The sequence below is a fragment of the Bos taurus genome, chromosome 4 (genome assembly GCF_002263795.3).
Source record: "Bos taurus isolate L1 Dominette 01449 registration number 42190680 breed Hereford chromosome 4, ARS-UCD2.0, whole genome shotgun sequence".
Taxonomy (NCBI): Eukaryota; Metazoa; Chordata; class Mammalia; order Artiodactyla; family Bovidae; genus Bos; species Bos taurus.
The window spans coordinates 48091311-48111088 of record NC_037331.1 but is presented as its reverse complement, the minus strand read 5'-3'; the positions used below and the strand labels follow the sequence as shown (position 1 = coordinate 48111088).

At 39.4% G+C, this 19778-nt stretch overlaps 2 long non-coding RNA genes across 4 annotated transcripts in view; one reads left to right on the top strand and one right to left on the bottom strand.

Annotated features, from left to right (window-relative positions):
- The window catches only part of LOC132345085 (uncharacterized), a 46179-nt gene that overhangs the window by 1193 nt on the left and 25208 nt on the right, over positions 1-19778 (top strand). The window lies entirely within an intron of this gene.
- LOC112446374 (uncharacterized) overlaps positions 1-19778 on the bottom strand; it is a 62400-nt gene that overhangs the window by 35495 nt on the left and 7127 nt on the right. Inside the window, exon 4 of one of the 3 annotated variants that reach the window (XR_003034338.2) lies at positions 1493-14657. The exons of 1 other annotated variant lie outside the window; for it this stretch is intronic. This is a non-coding gene — a long non-coding RNA (uncharacterized lncRNA). Of the gene's footprint in view, positions 1-1492; positions 14658-14686; positions 18561-19778 lie in introns of those variants that run through there. One more of the 3 variants, XR_003034339.2, reaches the window with a different exon arrangement.

Below are 19778 nucleotides of genomic sequence, written 5' to 3'. Positions count from 1 at the left end.
TTTATTGTTATTTTGAACAAGATCTATTTTTGTTTAATTCTATGGGAACCACACATAGTTTGCACATTTGCCAGAAATTTATTTTCCAATGACTATTACTCAACTCTTAAATAAGTACATTCTGCATTTTTATGCTGGGACAAAGTAGGATGAGTTCTATTAGGAACACCATTTAAAATTACACAAAGTAGCTTGGGCTTTTTTGTTACTCTAATATTCTGGTAAATAGAAGTGAGTTTGAGTTTTGTTTACTGTCTTTCAAAGTGACCCATTTTAAACAAAATCGTCTTCTTTTTAAAAGTTAAGAACTGATCTGATGGTAACTTACTTACTAATAACAGTAAGGCTTATTTGTTGATTTACATAACAGCATTGATTTGCATAGCTGCTCGCTGTGTTTACTCATGCCTGGAGACAAACATTATGCTAACTATAATAAGCAGATAATCAATATCATATGTCCAGTTCACAACAGTAAAAAAGGAAACATTTTCTTATGTGACTTTTGATGGGTGGTATATATGGAAATACTGAGCTTCTTTCCTAGAGGTAGGAAGGCCTTATGTTCTGCTGCACTGAATGTTAGAATACGGATATTAAGACTGTCTTTTTAACCCAAGAAAAGGAGAATATTTTCACTTGTGACAAAGTTTAACTCCCAGGACTAGGAGAAGAAAAAGTGGCAATCTTATTACAAGACAATCTTATTGCAAGGGCAGTCTTCAAGTGTCTCAAATCCTGAGGGATCCTTTGATATTATATTCTATTCAAGGGAACAATAGAATCTTTGAGTAAAACTGTCTAAGCAAAATCTATAGAAAATGATGAATCTTATACTAAAGCTTAAAAAAGTAATAAAATTACAAAGTTTCTACAGAGACAGTTTGCAGAACATTAAGAAGGAAATGGGATTTTTAGTAAATGTCATTTATTGTCTTTTCAAAAAAGAAAATACAGTTTTCTTGGTTGATTTAGTTTGCTTTGGTTTTTTTTATTGTAGAGACATAAAAGATGGAAGACTACATGGCTTAAACTGGTTATGAAAATAATTATTTGCCCAAATATCTAAGTTATGAAATAAAATTTCATGTTTTGTTATATTTTGATTGTCATATGAGCAGAGTTTTAAAAAATATACTTCTTTATATAAAGAAAATGATAAACAGTAAAGTTTAAATGTTCCATATGAGAAATGTTCCATAATCTCATATCTCATTGACTAGATAACTATGTTGATATTTAAAATACTTTTAAAGTAATACAAGCCTATGTTTTAAAAAATTCAAGTTGTACTGAGAGGTATAAATGAAAAACAGGTGTGTTCCTTCCCTCTGACACCCCTCCCAAATCACCAGCCTATTTTCCCAAAGGGGCAGTTGTTAACAAAAGCATGTTTATCCTTCCAGAAAAGAGAATATATTCTCAGACACCTATGTATATATATGTGTGTGTGTGTGTGTGTGTGTATGTAATTACATTTTTTCACATTCATTTCATTATATATATTTAAAATAATATACTTGCAGGTCTTCTCATATCAGCACACACAGAGCTATCACCTTGTTTTTAACAGTTGTATACTAGTTCACTGGGCCTCACTGGTGGCTCAGTGGTAGAGAATCTGCCTGCCAATGCAGGATACCTGGGTTAGATCCCTGGGTCAGGAAGATGCCTTAGAGAAGGAAATGGAAACCCACTCCTGTATTCTTGCCTGGGAGGTTCCATGTATGGAGGAGCCTGGCAGGCTACAGTCCATAGGGTCGCAAAAGAGTCAGACACGATTTAGCAACCATACGGCAACAGCAATAATAGTTCATTATATAATATACTGTAAGTATTTAACCAGTCCCCAACTGATGAAAGATTAAGTTGTTTTTATTTTTTATGAATATATCTGTAAAGACTTGGCAGTTGATAGAGATTGTTTAATCTGTTGAACTGATTTTCTCTCACACTGATATTTGACAGGTACTATTTCATTAGCATGGGTATTACCAAACTTTTAGCTTTTCTCTCAAGAGAAATTCGATTTATAGTATTTCATTTTCATTCTTTTTTAAATGGACATTTTACTTAAAGAAAAATCAGAATGTACTTGCTTTTGGAGTAAGTGATGTCTTAGCTCAGTGATACGTGGACCAATTCAATGACGTAGAAACTGTTTTAATTTTGTAAGACTGGACTGGCAGATGTGGCTAAAACCAAGTAGATCAATGAATTTTAGGAAACTTTTTAAAGAGAAGATTAAACTGACAACTCATCTGTTTAAAAGATAATGTGTAGCTGTGGGGAGGGGAGAATGGGAATTTGTTGTTTAATGAATAAGAATTTTAGTTTTGCAAGATACAAAGAATTCTTGAGGTTTGTTGTTCAATGTGAATGTACTTAACACTATTGATCTGTACACATAAAAGTGACTTAGATAGAGCATTTTACGTTATGTGTATTTTACCACCATTTGAAAAAAGATAATGTGCAAAATTTCACATTTATACAGAAAGATGGTTATCTAAAGCCTAATTTCAAAAGTATAAGTGAAGAAACTTTACCAGAAATGCAGTCTAGTACCTTCAGGGGCCAATTAATATCATCATATAATCAGATAAGGTCCAGAATGCAAAAGTCCCTGGTAATGGACTTCAATTTAATCTAAGGCACAAATGGCTAATATCAGCAGAGTAATCGTCCTTCTTATATGCAGGAATTGTCTGCTGTACTTGATAACCACCAGGACATCTCCCCAACTGGGAAGCACTTGTTTTCTGGGTTCTGAGAAAATATGTCTTCAAATAAACTTGTACTCATAATCTTTAACTCTAGTGACCAGATTTGGTACCTGGACTTGAAGGCAATGTCAGACCACTGAGAATAGAAGACCACAGTAAGAACCAAGGGGCTCTGACATACACATCATTAAAAAACATTGTATCATCTTTTTATTTATCATACCTCCCAGTCACTGTGTGAGGAAAACCAGAATGAAAGGGAGAGTAAGGTCTCCAGAACTGAGAAAATAATAACTTTGTTCACAATGACTGTGAGTCTCAGATCCTGTTTAAGAGAACAGACAAATCACTTATGAAAATAAAAATGCATTTATTTTGGAAAGATGATACAATGCATGTTAAGGAATTATTTAGTTAAAGTGTTTACAAACTTAATAAACATATTTCTCAACTATTCAGTGGAAGTTGGACAGTTGCTTGCTGGCATTTGTACATTATATTTTAGCACAAAGCGGAGGTTGTCAAACTTGGGTGTACATTACAATCATCTGAGGAACTTTTAATTTGGGTGTCTTGGAGTTAGCCCAGACCAGTTAATCAGAATCTCTGAGAAATGTCTCCAGGTAATTCCAATGTGCAACCAAGGCTGAGAACCACTGACAGAAATATTCTCCACTTCAGTGCATATAATCCTTGTGGGGCTTTCCCCTTCCTCAGCAGAAACTTGGTTTTGTAGGTTTGGGCTTTTCCCAAGATTTGTATTTCTTAGATGCATCTGCTGATGCCTATGGCTCTGGTGCACACTTAGAGAAATACTACTATAGTGGCTGATATTCCTGATTTTTTCATCCTAATCACAGATCTCTTCTGCTTCCCAATAAACCCTATCCCCCTGCGCTTTGCTAATAGGGCTCTTTAACCTAGCTAATAATTTTTAGTGCTTGGCCTCCGGGACTTGCTCAAGATCTTCACATATGAGTTGCATGACTCTAAAATGGCCACATAATTCAATGAAGTTCTGACCAAAGTTAAACAGAGTGGGAAAATTACATCATGGTCTCTCCATGTTATGATTTTGTTAATAACTCCTTGAGTCATACTTTAGAAAATGATAACACAATATTCAACACTATTACCAACATCAAAATGTATCATTAGTGTTGTTCTACTCAGTCATTATGAAACTGAGAATATTTTAAAGTAAACTTTTGCATAAATAACCCTCTGAAGCATCTGTATTTTTTCTTCTGAAGTTTCATGTTTATTAAAATTTACCATGATTATATTTTACTGCTGCTCAATGAATCACCTTAATGTCACTGGCAAATGATGGACATATGTCTGTTTCATGACTCAAGTTGCAAGAGAAATATGAAATATTCTGATGCTCAGGGCAGGTCCTGTACGTTCACACTTCAAGATGGTGGAGTAGAAGGACTTGCTCTCATCTCCTCCTGCGAGAACACCAAAATCTCAATTGACTGTTGAATAGCCATTGACAGGGGGCTGTTGAAACCCACTGAGAAAAGATAAACCACATCCAAGGACAAAGGAGAAGCTGCAAAGATGGTAGGGGCAAAATCACGATAAAATCAAACCCTATATCCACCAGGTGGGTGACCCAGAAACTGGATAACAATAATACCAAAGAAGTTCTTGCACTTTTATGAAGGTTCTATGCCCCACATCAGTCTTCCCAACCTGTGGGATCCAGCAAAAAGACTGGGAATCTGACTTGAAGGACAGTGGGATTTGATTACAGAACTTCCACAGAACTGGAGGAAACAGAGGGCACAAACAAAATCTTGTGCACATCAAGATCCAATGAAGAGAGTAGTGACCCCACAAGAGACTGAGATAGACTTGACTGTGAGTGTTTGAGGGTCTTTTGTGGAAGCGTGGGTCAGAAGTGGCCTGCTGCAGGAGAAGGGGCACTGGCAGCAGCAGTCCTGGGAGGCACATATTGGCATAAGTCCTTTTTGGAGGTCACCAATAGCCCTACCATAGAGCCTGTAGACTCCAGGACTGAGTTTACAAATAGCAAACAACAAACAGGTTTGGAGCATAGCCCCACACATCAGCAGATAATTAGATTAAAGATTTACTGAGCATGGCCCTGCCCAACAAAGCAAGACTCAGTTCTTCCCACAGTCAGTCCCTCATCAGAAATCTTGCCCAAGCCTCTTATCCTCATCCAGCAGAGTGTAGACAGAAGAAGCAAGAACTGTAACCCTACAGCCTACAGAACAAAAATCTCAATTGCAGAGATATAACCAAAATGACTACATGGATCACAGCATTGTGTAACTCAGTGAAGCTATAAGCCATGCTTTCCAGGGCCACCCAAGCCACGTGGGTCATAGTGGAGAGTTATGACAAAATGTGGTCCATTAGAAAAGGAAATGACAAACCACTTCAATATTCTTGCCTCAAGAACCCCATGAACATTATGAAAAGGCAAAAAGATATGATACTGGGCTATGAGCCCCCCAGGTTGGTAGGTGTCCAATATGCTACTGGGGAAGAGTGGAGAAACAGCTCCAGAAAGAATGAAGAGGCTGGGCCAAACCAGAAATGATGTTCAGTTGTGTCTGGCAGTAAAAGTAAAGTCTGATCTGATGCTGTAAAAAACAATATTGCATAGGAACTTGGAATGTTAGGCCCATGAATCAAGGTACGTTGGATGTGGTCAAGCAGAAGATGGTAAGAGTGAACATCAGCATCAGTGAACTAAAATGGACCGGAATGGGCAAATTTAATTCAGATGACCATTTTATCTACTACTGTGGGCAAGAATCCCTTAGGAGAAATGGAGTAGCCCTCAGTCAACGAAAGAGTCCAAAATGCAGTACAGGTGCAGTCTCAAAAATGACAGAATGATCTCAGTTCATTTCCAAGGTAAACGATTCAACATCAGAGTAATCCAAGTCTATGCCCCAACCACTAATCCAAAGAAGCTACAGTCCAGTGGTTCTATGAAGACCTATAAGACCTTCTAGAACTAATACTGAGAAAAGATGTACTTCTCATCACAGGAGATTAGAATGCAAAAGTAGGAAGTCAAGAGATACCTGGAGTAACAGGCAGGTTTGGCCTTGGAGTAAAAAATGAAGCAGGGCAAAGGCTAACATTGTTTTGCCAAGAGAATGCACTGGTCATAGCAAACACCCCCTTTCAACGACACAAGAGAAGACTTTACACATGGACATCACCAGATGGTCAATGGCAAAATCAGATTGATTATATTCTTTCCAATCAAAGATGGACAGGCTCTATACAGTTAGCAAAAACAAGATGTGGAGCTGACTGTGGCTCAGACCATGAACTCCATATTGCAAAACTCAGGCTTAAATTGAAGAAAGCAGGGAAAACCATTAGACCATTCAGGCATGGCCTAAATCAAACCCCTTATAATTATACAGTGGAGGTGATAAATTGATCCAAGGGATTAGATCTGGTAGACAGAATGCCTGAAGAACTTTAAACAGAGGTTCATGACCTTGTATAGGAGGTGGTGACCCAAACCATCCTTAAGAAAAAAGAAATGCAAAAAGGCAAAGTGGTTGTCTGAGGAGGCTTACAAATGGCTGAGAAAAGAGAAATGAAAGGCAAAGGAGAAAGGGAAAGATATACCCAACTAAATGAGGAGTTTGAAAGAATAGCAAGGAGAGATAAGAAAGTCTGCTTAAGTGAGCAATGCAAAGAAATAGAGGAAAACAATAGAATGGGAAAGACTAGAGATATCTTCAGGAAAATTTCATGGGAATATTTCATGCAAAGATGGGCAGAATACAGGACAGAAAAACAGAAAGGACTTAACAGAAGCAGAGGAGATTAAGAAGAGGTGGCAAGAAGACACAGACGAACTGTATGAAAAAGGTCTTAATGACCTGGTTAACCACATGGTGTGATCACTTACCAAGAGCCAGACATCCTGCAGTGTGAAGTCAGGTGGGCCTTAGGAAGCATTACTATGAACAAGTTATCGAATTCCAGCTGAGCTATTTAAAATCCTAAAAGGTGATGCTATTAAAGTGCCACATTCAATATGCCAGCAAATTTGTAAAACTCAGCAGTGGCCATAAGACTGTAAAGGTCAGTTTTTATTCCAATCCCAAAGAAAGGCAATGCCAAAAAAATGTTCAAACTACCATACAATTGTGCTCATTTCACATGCTAGCAAAGTAACACTCACAACCCTTCAAGCTAGGCTTCAGCAGTATGTGAACTGAGAACTTACAGATATACAAGCTGGATTTTAAAAAGGCAGAGGAACCAGATCAAATTGCCAACATCCAGTGTGTCACAGAAGAAGCAAGAGAATTCCAAAACTAAAAATATATTCTGCTTCATTGACTATGCAAAAGCCTTTGACTGTGTGGATCACAACAAACTGTTGAAAACTCTTAAAGAGATGGGAATACCAGACCTCTCTAATGAGAAACCTGTATGCAGGACAAGAAGCAACAGCCAGAACTGGTCATGGAACAATGGACTGGTTCAAATTGGGAAAGGAAGTACATCAAGGCTGTATATTGTCACCCTGCTTATTTAGCTTCTTTTCAGAGTACACTATTTGAAATGCCAGGCTGGATGAATCACAAACTGGAATCAAGATTGCTGCCAGGAGGAATATCAACAACCTCAGATATGCAGATGATTCCACTCTAACGGCAGAAAGCAAAGAGGAACTGAAGAGCCTCTTGATGAGGGAGGACAAGCTGGGTTAAAATTCAGTATTCAAAAAACTTAGATCATAACATCCAGTTCCATCACTTCATGGCAAATAGAAGGGAAAAAAGTGAAAGCAGTGACAGATTTTATCTTCTTGGGCTCCAAAATCACTGCAGATGGTGACTGCATCCACGAAATTAAAACACGCATCCTCCTTGGAAGAAAAGCTATGACAGACCTAGACAGTGTATTAAAAAACAGAGACATCACTTTGCCAACAAAAGTCTCTATAGTCAAAGCTATAGATTTTCCAGAAGTCATGTTCAGATGTGAGAGTTGGGCCATAAAGAAGGCTGAGCACCAAAGAATTGATGTTTTGGAATTGTGGTGCTAAAGAAGACTCTGAGAGTCCCTGGGACAGCAAGGAGGTCAAACCAGTCAATCTTAAAGGAAATCAACCCTGAATATTCACTGGAAGGACTGATGCTAAAGCTCCAATACTTTGGCCACCTGATGTGAAGAGCTGACTCATTGGAAAAGAACATGATGCTGGGAAAGATTGAGGGAAGGAGAAGAAGGGGGTGACAGAGGTGAGCTGCATAGATAGCATCACTGACTCAATGGACATGAGTTTGAACAAACACTAGGAGATAGTGAGGGACAGGGAAGCCTGGCATGCTGCAGTCCACGAGGTCACAAAGAGTTGGACCCAACTAACGACTGAGCTACAACAACAGCATTTCCCCAGGCTCACCTAGAACTCTATATGCCTGTTTGAATAATCATACCAGAATGGGGGGGTCAGAGTTAGTTTAACACTGTGGAGTGAAACAGGATGGGCTTTGGAAAGAGATAAACCTGGTTCAGATTTCCTGCTCCACTTCTAGCTGTGTGATCTTGGGCAATAACTTCATCTTGTAGCACTTGTTTTTTTCTCCTGTACATGTTCAGCTGAAATACCCCTCTCAGAGGAGCATTTTGGCAAGGAGTAAATGAAATGCAGACGTGTTTAACACATTGGCTGACACATAGTAAGATGCTTGATAAATAGGGTTTTTTTCCTTTCCTGCTATATATGATCAATAATGTGAACAGCTGAGAGTATAAATACAGATATTTTTCTAATTTGATGAACTCAAAGAAATTATGGGAAAGGAAGAATAATTCAAACTAGTGTTGGACTAACCCTCAGAAGTTCACTCAACCAAGGGTGACTGGGTTAACTCTAGCATCAGGTGATGTTGGGCAGGGGCCATTTTGGGTCCTGGCTGGGATTTAAGCCAGGAGACCTAAGGCCAAGGCTGAGAATGAGGCACAGTGTGAAGCCAAGGAGATCAACCTGAGCCAAGGGGAGACAGAGGCTGGTGCTCGAGGCAGCAGAGGTCAACACTTGAGTGACAGCCAGTCCTCAGAGAACCTGAAAGAAGCCTAGAAGGAGGCAAAGGGTTGGCCTCAAGGAATAAACCAGGAGCCCAAGATCTGCACTGGGAAGGTAGCGAAGCCTAGACAAGGTGGGACTCCAGAGCAGCAAGGCCAAACTCAGATCATTTATGAGATAGCTTATAGTCTTAGAAAAATCACTCTTGTCTTTTGATATTAGCCTGGCTAAACTTTTCTGTCCTCATCATAGTCTCTCTTTCTGGTAGGCTTTCTCTGATGGGCATAAAAGTATCCTTCTATAATTAGACCCTATCCTAGGAAGTACAGGTTGAATAATGTAACTCCAAAATCTCAGTGGCTTAACATGATAAAAGTTTATTTTAAGCTCCTATCACAGTTTCACCATAAGTCTGTGGAGGTGGGAAGGAAGGGGACTCTGCTTCATGTACTTACAAAAGGACATTATTGTTCATTCATCCTATATATAATGGTTTGCACCTGCTAATCCCAAATTCCCATTCTAACCCTCTCCTAATTCCCCTCCCCTTGGCAACCACAAGTCTGTCTTCTATGTCTGTGAGTCTGTTTCTCTTCTGTAGATAAGTTCATTTGTGTCATATTCTAGATTCACACATAAGTGATATCATATGGTATTTGTCTTTCTCTTTCTGACTTACTTCACTTAGTATGATAATCTCAAGGTCCATCCATGTTGCTTAAAATGGCATTATTTCATTCTTTTTTTATGACTGAGTAATATTCCATTGTTTATACACACACACACACACACACACACACACACACACACACACTACATCTTCTTTATCCATTCATCTGTTGATGGACATTTAGGTTGTTTGCATATTTTTGGCTACTGTAAATAGTGCTGCTATGAACGTAGGAATGCATGGATCATTTTAAATTATAGTTTTGTCCAAAAATATGCTCCAGGAATGGTACTTCTGGATCATATGGTAACTCTATTTTTAGTTTTTTAAGGAAGCTCCATACTGTTCTCCATAGTCACTGCACCAATTTACTTTCCCTCCAACAGTGCAGGAGGGTGTCCTTTTCTCCATACTCTCTCCAGCATTTGTTATTCATAAACATTTTAATGATGGTATTCTGATTAGTTTGAGTGGGATCTCATTGTAGTTTTGACTTGTATTTCTCTAATAATTAGTAATCCAACAGGGATTCTTAATTTTTTTCCTTATTCCTTTTTTTTGTCACATATTCTTTTGGAAGTTAGTTGAAATTATATGGACTTTATCTCAGCATAAGATTTAATTATATAAAAGAAAATGCACAGTATTACAAAGGAAACCAACTAAATCCCAATACTGTTATCAAAATAGTAAGAATACAAAACTGTGATAAAAGTAATGTATGTGCTTCTTTATCAGAGTATGATATCTTTCATCCAGGGTATCATCTTTGGAGGACTTCCAAAGAGTCACTAAGTGCTCACTGCTAAACCTGAATCAAGGTCAGCCCCACAGTCAAGTATTTAGCACGTGCTTCTGTATACTGTTCTGATTATCTACCACTGTGTAAAACTACCCTTCCCCCCCAAAACCTTAGTGACTTAAAACAATCTTTTTATTGTGCTGGGCAATTTGTCTAGGATCTACATGGCATCCTCTAGGGAATCTGGAGCTTCCACTGGGCATCTTCCAAGATGGCATCTGTATTCACATGTTTGGCATGACAGTGCTCCTCGACCCCCATCTCCACATAGCTTAGGCTTCTCACAGCATGGTGGGCTCAACGGTGGTCATACTTCCCAGATGGTACCTGGCTTCTGAGACCAAGTATTTCAAGAGACAGAAGTGGAAGATGAGAGCATAAATAAGGATACTTTGCTAATAGTCTAATTCTGTGAAATTATGAGAAAGGAAAAATAATTCAAGCTAGTATTATACTACACTCAGAAGTTCACTCAGTCAATGGTGACTTGGTCAACTCCAGCATCAGGTGATGTTAAATAGGGGCCACAGCCTCACTACTGCCATGGTTTCCTGGTCAAAATACTCAAAGCACTAACCTAGATTCAGTGGGGAATGAACACTGACCTCACCTCTCAATGGGAAATTGTGTTCATCTTTAATATGCCATATATTGAATATATAAAATCTCATTTAATCTGTGTAATAACACTATGAAGTAGACATCACTGTCTGCTTTTTACTGATGAGACAGACCACAAAGAAGTATTTTGTCCAGAGTCACAAACCTAGTGAGTTTGAAGCTAGGGTAGTCTGATTGCAATGATTGGGCTCTTAACTACCAGGTATTCTTTATTCCACTTGACTTAACTCAAATCTACTACTTGAAAAGCAACACAGAATCTATCAGAGAAGTAAAACAGTAGTGCATTATAGAAGAACCGTTGGTTGCCTACCCAACATTCATTCTCTCCCTCCTCCCAGATTTATTTGGAAATGCAAATCATATCACTAAAGGGCCATATTCAACAGTTAGGTTAACCGTGTTTTGTTCAATGAGATATAAGAAGCAATATTGTGTAATTTTCAGACAGTGTCATCAAAGAGAGAGTTCTTGATCTTCTGGATGTCATGCAGATGTGATCACTGGCACTCAGTAGCAATTTTGTAATATGAGGGAACTTGCTAAAGTGACAGAGTACCAGGTGGCACTAGTAGTAAAGAACCCACCTGCCAATGTAGGAGATATAAGAGACATGGGTTTGATCCCTGGGTTGGGAAGATCCCCCGGAGGAGGGCACAGCAACCCACTCCAGTATTCTTGCCTACAGAATTCAATGGACCAAGAAGCCTGGTGGGCTTAGTCCATAGAGTTGCAAAAAGTTGAGTTGGACATGACTGAAGCGACATAGCATGCATAAAGCGACAGAGTAGAAGCACAGTTGAAGCCTGAATCTTGATGATCATGGAGTTGCCATATTGGTCTTGGGCAGCTGCCTCTGGACTCTGTTAATTGAGGGGGAAACAACTTTATATCTTGGTCTGCATGCTCAGTTGCTGAGTTGTGTCCAACTCTTTGTGACCCTATGAACTGTAGCCTCTGCCAGGCTACTCTATCCATGGGATTCTCCAGGCAAGATATTGGAATGGGTTGCCATTTCCTTCTCCAGGGCATCTTCCTGACCCAGGGATAGAAACAACATCTCCTGCATTTGCAGGCGGATTCTTTACCACCAAGGCACCTGAGAAGCCTGTTATCTTGGTCTATGCCACAGTAACTTAGAGTTTTTCTGTTTCTTACAGTTGAACCTAATCCTAAATAATATAGAAGAGATATGTGTATAAGTATAAACTTAGTCATGACAGCTTAACATTAATGGAAGTTTAAGGTTGCAGGAAATCACCAATAAACCAAAATTGCATTATAAAGAAGAGGTGTATGAGAGTAGCTCAGGAAAGATTAGAACACTCTATGTATTTGTCCACTTTAAAATATTACAGTGTTGAGCATGTTTGCCAAAAAATTGGAGATCAGTTCAGTGCAGTTCAGTTGCTCAGTTGTGTGCGACTCTTTGCGACTCCATGAACCGCAGCACGCCAGCCTCCCTGTCCAACACCAACTCCCGGAGTCCACCCAAACCCATGTCCATTGAATCGGTGATGCCATCCAACCATCTCATCTGTCGTCCCCTTCTCCTTCTGCCCTCAGTCTTTCCCAGCATCAGAGTCTTTTCCAATGAGTCAACTCTTCGCATGAGGTGGCCAAAGTATTGGAGTTTCAGCTTCAGCATCAGTCCTTCCAATGAATACCCAGGACTGATCTCCTTTAGGATGGACTGGTTGGATCTCCTTGCAGTCCAAGGGACTCTCAAGAGTCTTCTCCAACACCACAGTCCAAAAGTATCAATTCTTCGGGGCTCAGCTTTCCTTATAGTCCAACTCTCACATTCATACATGACCACTGGAAAAACCATAGCCTTGACTAGATGGACCTTTGTTGGCAATGTCTCTACTTTTTAAAATGCTGTCTAGGTTGGTCATAACTTTCCTTCCAAGGAGTAAGTTTCTCTTAATTTCATGGCTGCAATCACCATCTGCAGTGATTTTGGAGCCCAAAAAAATAAAGTCTGACACTATTTCCACTGTTTCCCCAGCTATTTCTGAAGTGATGGGACCAGATGCCATGATCTTAAGTTTTCTGAATGTTGAGCTTTAAGCCAACTTTTTAACTCTCCTTTTTCACTTTCATCAAGAGGCTCTTTAGTTATTCTTCACTTTCTGCCATAAGGGTGGTGTCATCTGCACATCTGAGGTTATTGATATTTCTCCCGGAAATCTCGATTCCAGCTTATGCTTCCTCCAGCCCAGCGTTTCTCATGATGTACTCTGCATAGAAGTTAAATAAGCAGGGTGACAATATACAGCCTTGACGGACTCCTTTTCCTGTTTGGAACCAGTCTGTTGTCCCATGTCCAGTTCTAACTGTTGCTTCCTGACCTGCATATAGGTTTCTCAAGGGGCAGGTCAGGTGGTCTGGTATTCCCATCTCTTTCAGAATTTTCCACAGTTTATTGTGATCCACACAGTCAAAGGCTTTGGCATAGTCAATAAAGCAGAAATAGATGTTTTTCTGGAACTCTCTGGTGTTTTCAGTGATCCAGCGGATGTTGGCAATTTGATCTCTTGTTCCTCTGCGTTTTCTAAAACCAGCTTAAACATCTGGAATTTCACAGTTCTCGTATTGCTGAAGCCTGGCTTGGAGAATTTTGAGCATTACTTTACTAGAGTGTGATATGAATGCAATTGTGTGGTAGTTTGAGCATTCTTTGGCATTGCCTTTCTTTGGGATTGGAATGAAAACTGACCTTTTCCAGTCCTGTGGCCACTGCTGAGTTTTCCAAATTTGCTGGCATATTGAGTGCAGCACTTTCACAGCATTATCTTTCAGGATTTGAAATAGCTCAACTGGAATTCCATCACCTCCACTAGCTTTGTTCGTAGTGATGTTTTCTAAAGCCCACTTGATTTCACATTCCAGGATGTCTGGCTCTAGGTGAGTGATCACACAATTGTGATTATCTGGGTCGTGACGATCTTTTTTGTATAATTCTTCTGTGTATTCTTGCCACCTCTTCTTAATATCTTCTTCTTCTGTTAGGTCCCTACCATTTCTGTCCTTTATTGAGCCCATCTTTGCATAAAATGTTCCCTTGGTTTCTCTAATTTTCTTGAAGAAATCTCTAGTCTTTCCCATTCTGTTGTTTTCCTCTATTTCTTTGCATTGATCACTGAGGAAGGCTTTCTTATCTCTCCTTGCTATTCTTTGGATCTCTGCATTCAAATGGGTATATCTTTCCTTTTCTCCTTTGCTTTTCACTTCTCTTCTTTTCACAGCTATTTGTAAGGCCTCCTCAGACAGCCATTTTGCTTTTTCTTGGGGATGGTCTTGATACCTGCCTCCTGTACAATGTCACGAACTTTCATCCATAGTTCATCAGGCACTCTATCACATCTAGTCCCTTAAATCTATTTCTCACTTCCACTGTATAGTCATAAGGGATTTGATTTAGGTCATACCTGAATGGTCTAGTGGTTTTCTCCACTTTCTTCAATTTCAGTCTGAATTTGGCAATAGCGAGTTTATGATCTGAGCCACAGTCAGCTCCCGGTCTTGTTTTTGCTAACTGTATAGAGCTTCTTCATCTTCGGCTGCAAAGAATATAATCAATCTGATTCCAGTGTCGACCATCTGGTGATGTCCATGTGTAGTGTCTTCTCTTGTGTTGTTGGAAGAGGGTGTTAGCAAGGACCAGTGCGTTCTCTTGGCAGAAGACTATTAGCCTTTTCCCTGCTTCATTCTGTACTCCAAGGCCAAATTTGCCTGTTACTCCAGGTGTTCCTTGACTTCCTTCTTTTGCATTCCAGTCCCCTATAATGAAAAGGACATCTTTTTTGGGTGTTAGTTCTAGAAGGTCTTGTGCAAGCAAATGCAAAAGCCATGTTTGTTTTCAATACATAAAAATAGGGCTGCCCTGAGAGAAACTTATAAACTGTCTCCCTCTCATGTTTGTTGACTATTGGTGATGTTTTCTTAGGATTGGTTCTGGGTCCAATAGGCTTTTTATTTCCTTTGGTGGTTTATGTAATGGAATACAGAAGTAACTCATTATATTCCTAAAATAAAGTTTCAGTGTAAGAAGAGACAGGCCCTTAATTTGGAATGGTTTTGATTTAGTTGGAGAAGTTATCAGAGACCATGCATAGAAATAAATTTCATCCACTGAAATGAGAACACCTCTTTGTGTCTCAGTGTCTCTCAGTGAAGGAACTAGACAAGATGGTCCCCAGGGTTCATTCTAGTCTTAGTCTTTAGTATGTGGATGAAAAACCATATGATTATCATAGTCAAAGTTGAAAAATATTCAATAGCTTTTAGCCGTTATATGGATACGTTATTAAACTGAAACAGTTGTAAAAGAAAAAACATATAAAGTTTTTTTTTTTACCGTAATTTTGTGGTAGCTCTCCCCTGAGCACATAGGTCAGCATTCTTAGTTGCAAATGGAAAATTCTGCCTGATTTAAGCAAAAAAGCAATTTCTCAAAAGGCTCTTGGAGTAAGTCAAGCATCTCCAGGTAGGCCATGCTTACAACCCAGGTAAGAATCAGAGCCCAAATCACGTCTAAGGACATATGATAGCAACATGTCTGCTGCTCCCACTGAATGCTTGGCTGCCCCTGGAGGCTCCAGAGGGCACAGATGAATTCTTGACCCTTCCAGCTCCTTTGCCTCACTCTTTCCAGATTTAAAGTCTTGAGCAGAAACACCTGATTGGCCAAGACTGGATTACACACCTGAGCCCAAACTTCCAGAGACAGTGAAATCAAGGATCAGGATCATTCTCTGAAGTCTACAAAATAGGGAATTCCCTCAAACACAGGAAAGGGCTCCTTCAAATTCTCTACGCATTTCTACTACATCTGCTATACTTAGGGTTATCTCTATCAAGTGTACCCACAGATGTATTTATTATATAGGTTCTACTGCATATGTCAGAGACTCAAAGTAACTGTGACTTACATAAGGTAGAAATTTATCTTCTCTCAGTTACAGTCAAGAAATAGATGGTTCCAGACATGGCTGCTGCTGCTGCTGCTGCTAAATCACTTCAGTTGTGTCCAACTCTGTGCAACCCCATAGACTGCAGCCCACCAGGCTCTGCCATCCCTGGGATTCTCCAGGCAAGAACACTGGAGTGGGTTGCCATTTCCTTCTCCATTGCATGCCAGACATGGCATGGAGCCATAAAGTCATTCAGGGATCCAAGTTTTTTGCATCTCATAGTTCTATGATACTTAGGATATTGCCCTTATTCAAACAGTCCAATATGACACACCAGCACATCCACACCCACATTGCAAGCAGCATGATAGAAAATGGAAGAAAGATGGGCCTGTTCTTACATTAAGACACATTCCAGAGTTGAACATACCTCCCATCATATGCAATTAGCCAGCTCTTAGTAACATGACCATGCTTAATGGTACAGGAGGTTGAACAATGCCATCTTTATACTGAACTTTATATTGGACATCCCATGTAATGTCCACCAATCAAGGGTTCCATCACTATAAGAGAAGGGGAGAAAAGATACTGGAGGACAACCAGTATTGAAGCAATCTCTCTCTCGACAAATAGCAGGTTGAAATTTTAGTGAATAAGATTAGGTAAGAATATAATAGAATTTTCTGTGAAGGTTGCTGAACACAGTTAATTTAAAATGTGAGAAATGCTTCCAAATGTCTAAAAATGGGATAGTGTTTCATTTGTAAATGAGATGGGTTGAGAAAAGGGATAGTTCATGCTCAGTCTCAGACTTAATGTTTATATTCAGAAATGACAAAGGTTAAAAGACTGGACTAAATGAAAGTTTAAGGGTCTTTCTTGAGGCAGATTGCTATAGTCAGGATTGTATGCTTGGCAGAATGTAGTGTGCCAATGCAAATGCCCCTCTGGGTCTTTGTAGAACATGCAGCAGCCCCTAAGGAGGTCAAAGAGACCTTGGGGTTAGAGGAAATGGAGAAAATACTGGGAAAAATTCACAGATGAGAAATACATGGGCAAACTGGGTGCAAGTTCAAAGCTGTGGAAATAGTATGGAGAGTTAGAGGGCACTTGTATGTCTGGGTCATCTTGCAACATGCTTCTGGAGGCAAAGAGTAACGGGGCTCTAAGCCACTGGTGACAAGGGTGGAGCGCAGTGCCCAGAGAATGACAGCTAGGTCAGAATCTCCCAGGACTGCTGCTGCCTGGCTCAGAGGCTCCTGGGCTGACTATTCTGAACCACACTTTCAGAAACAGTCTTCAAGGAACTGATTTCCTAGGATAGCAGTAACGCTTGGTTCATTTCCAGCACCGTACATGTCCCAAAAGCTTTTTATAGACATTCTCTATTCTCAAGATTTCAGGTTTATTATGAAGATATACATGTTATCCAAGCAAACTATGTGTGTCACAGGGAGCTTTGGTTTAGTATTGGTGTTTTTGTTGCCTTCTACCCTTTTTCCACATTATATAAATATATTGAAAAACACTAATGAAAGCATAGATTCCTGGACTGATAAATTTTTAATAATAATTATAGTATTAATAGTAACTAGTTTTTTTTATTGACTTAGTGCTTTACATGAACTTTCACATTTTAAAAAGTTGAGGTGTAATTGACACGCAACATTATATTAGTTTCAGGTGTACAACAAAATGATTCTATAATTGTATACATTGGGAAATGATCACCACAGTAAGTCTTGTTCATGTTCATCACCACACACACAGAATTTTTGTGTGTGTGATAAGAACTTTTAAGATTTAATCTCTTAGCAAATTTCAAATGTGCAATACAGTATGATTAACTATAGTTACCATGCTTTACATTATATCCTCATGATTTATTTATTTTATAATTGGAAGTTTGTAACTTTTGTCTCCCGTTACCCATTTGGCCCACTCCCAACCCCTTCCTCTGGCAACCGCTGATCTGTATCTATGAGGCCGGGCTTTTAGATTGCACATATTAGGGATCATATGCATTTGTCTTTCTCTAATATTTCACTTAGCATAGTGCCCCCAAGGTCCATTGATGTTATAAATGGTGAAATTCTGTTCTTTTTAAAATAATCTTCCATTGTGTATATATACCCCATTTTCTTTACCATTCATATATGGATGGACATTTAGGTTTTTCTGTATCTTGGCTATTGTAAGCAATGCTGCAATGAACATGGGGTTTCTTCTACTCTTGGTCTACCACAATTCGACTCAATGGACGTGAGTCTGAGTGAACTCCGGGAGATGGTGATGGACAGGGAGGCCTGGCGTGCTGCAATTCATGGGGTCGCAAAGAGTTGGACATGACTGAGTGACTGATCTGAACTGAACCACAATTAGTTTAAGTTGCAGCAAGTACAAGGAGTATTTTTCAGGAAAAGATGGATAACGACAATGGCCTATTTATTGCTTTCCCTAGTAAATAAAATAACATGTTTTAAATTCTTCTCTATTCCACCACTGAAGAATAACAAATCAACAGCCCTGTCCATTGATGGATGAATGGATAAGCAAAAATGTGGCAGATACACACAATGGAATATTATTCAGCTTTAGATAGGACAGACATTCTGACATAAGGTATGATGTTGATAAACCTTGAAGGCATTATGCTAAGTGAAATAAGCCGGTCATAAAAAAACAAATACTGTGTAATTTCATTTATATGAGATACTAGAGTACTCACATTCACAGAGACAGAAAGTAGAATGGTGGTGGCCAGGGCCTGGAGAGAGGAGGGGAATGGGGAATTAGTTTTTAACAGGTATATCACTATCACCGATTTAATGGACAGAAATTTGAGCAGACTTCGGAAGACAGTGAAAGACAGAGGAGCCTGGAATGCTACCATCCCTGGGATCACAAAGAGTTGGATACAAGTTACTAATTGAACAACAACTCAAGATGAAAAGAGATTTGCAGATGAATGGTGATATCTGTACAACAGTGTTAATATACACAATAGCACTGAACTGTACACTTAAAAATGGTTAAGATGGTAAATTTTGTGTTATGTGTATTTTACCACAATAGCAAAAATTTGGAAAAAATTATCAGTAGCTTTATCTGAGTTCCCCATGGATACATTGGACTGGTCTTCTACATTATTCTTTTCTAGTACCTACCTTTGGACTTCTTCAAGCAGTGTTTTTATAGCACTCTAAGTGCCTATGCTATACTATCTCAGGGTTTGATAGATTTCTACTTTCTTTGTGAGGTTTATTCAACCCTCCTTTGTGGATTCCTTTCAAACTCTGCATTTTTTCCTTACTTGATTTTATCTTTATTTCTCAAATGTTTACTGCACTTAGATCCTGTGTCAGTGGTTGAGAGCATTTAGACTGCCTGCATGAAGTCCTTGCTTCTTTTCTCTGGGCCCTTGGATGAATGACTTAACCTACCTGTGTCTGTTCCTCTTCTGTATAAGGGTGATAATAATAGTATCCAGACATGCTAGGAGATTTAAAGATTTAATACACATAAAGGGCTTAGGACAGTGCCTGTCACATAGTAAACACAATAAATATTCTCTATTCAGTTCAGTTCAGTTGCTCAGTCATGTCCGGCTCTTTGCGACCCCATGAACCACAGCACACCAGGTTTCCCTGTCCATCACCAACTCCCGGAGTTCACCCAAACTCATGTGCATCGAGTTGGTGATGCCATCCAGCCATCTCATCCTCTGTTGTCCCCTTCTCCTCCTGCCCTCAATCCCTCCCAGCATCAGGGTCTTTTCCAATGAGTCAACTCTTGACAAGAGGTGGCCAAAGTTTGGATTTTAAGCCTCAGCATCAGTCCTTCCAATGAACACCCAGAACTGGTCTCCTTTAGGATGGACTGGTTGGATCTCCTTGCAGTCCAAGGGACTCTCAAGAGTCTTCTCCAACACCACAGTTCAAAAGCATCAATTCTTCGGCGCTCAGCCTTCTTCACAGTCCAACTC